The sequence below is a fragment of the Primulina tabacum genome, chromosome 2, assembly GCF_025594145.1.
Source record: "Primulina tabacum isolate GXHZ01 chromosome 2, ASM2559414v2, whole genome shotgun sequence".
Lineage (NCBI taxonomy): Eukaryota > Viridiplantae > Streptophyta > Magnoliopsida > Lamiales > Gesneriaceae > Primulina > Primulina tabacum.
In genome coordinates, this window is record NC_134551.1 from 18,693,570 (window position 1) to 18,695,235 (window position 1,666).

A 1,666-nucleotide genomic window follows, 5' to 3' on the forward strand; every position below is an offset into this window, starting at 1 on the left:
TCTCTCGCGCGTGTTGTGTTGTGTAATACTATAATTGCATAGGTTATTAACAACGCTCATAAAGGCACGCTGCGGATAGTATATAATATTACTATCCGCAGCGATCATTTAATGCACGCCGTTGTTGTATAGGCATAGGTTATTAACAGCGCACATAAAGGCATGCTGCGGATAGTATTTATTATTACTATCCGCAGCGTGCTTTTAATGCACGCCGTTGTTGAATAGGTTATTAACGACGTGCACTAAATTACACGCTGCGGATAGTATATAATATTAACAGCACACATAAATACATGCTGCGGATATTACTATCCGCAGCGTGCTTTTAACGCCGTTATTTCTGTCAAGTGCAACAATATTAACAGCGCACATATGATTCACGCCGTTAAAAGTGATATTCACAGCCTTTTAATGTACATTGTCGATGACGTGCTGCGGAAAAGCATTTTTCTTGTAGTGAACATCTTCTATGAGAAGTATTTTACTGCCGACGTCCGAGTACACAGTACACTTGAAGAGGGAGTTTTTGACTCTCTGTCAAGGGGACATGAATGTGGCGGAATTCGTTAGGAAGTTTCATAGGGGTTGTAACTTTGTGCCCCTTATTGCTAGGGATGTGGATGAGAAATTGAGGGACTTCTTGGATGGCCTGCGACCTACTATATGTTGTGATGTGATGTTGATGCGACTGACGCATTATGCAGCTGTCATTGCTTATGCTTTCCAAGATGAGAAAGCCTTGAATGATATTGATATTGAGATGTAGTGCAAGAGGCAGCAACACCAGGACCAGCAGAACTCTCAGCCAGTCAAGAAGAAATTTATAAGACCTCTCAAAGCTCTAGGACAGCAAAAGCCCCAAGGACAGTGGAAGAAACCGGGGCAACATAAGCCACCACAGTCTGGAGCACCAAAACCTGAAGAGAGGCCACTGCGCATAGAATGCAATCACTTACACTTTGGCATGTGCATGTGGGGAACGTACAAGTGCTTCATATGCAAGGAGGAAGGACAAAAAGCTGTTGACTGCCCAAAGAATAAAGGACCAACTATTGGCAGAACTTGTGTTATGCATGTTGAGGAGGCTGAGGCTGAGGCAGAGCCAAACACGACTCTAATTATTGATAACCTAGTTGTTTAACGTTTTTATATTGCTTTTGTTGCATAAAATGTTAAATTTGTTATGGGAATTGATTAGGTTATTGAGAACCTAGAAAAAAATATGTTGTATGCTCTATTTTAGTTGGATTTTAAGATATGATATTGAGAATTATAAAATTGGGCATAAAATATAAGCTTTAATAATGCAAATAAATGAATTTAATCAAAAACGAGAATTTTAGGGCTTAAAATGAAGGGACCGAATTTATATGGCATGCATTGCATAAAAATAAAAAACTTAGGGACCAAAGTGTAAAACCAAAAGTGTAAGGATTAAATTGCATTAGGCCTAGAATTTCAGGGGTCAAACATAATTCTAAGAGGTCTAGGGACTGAAATTGAGATGATCGAAAGTTCGAAGGTGAAATCTGGATGTTTTGAAAATCCAGGGACTAAATTGCAAAATTTTGAAAGTTCAGGGGCTGTTTTGCAAATTCTTGAAGACCAGGGGCTATTTCGAAAATTTCCAGAATTTTAGGGATCAAAACAATCAATTTCGAGA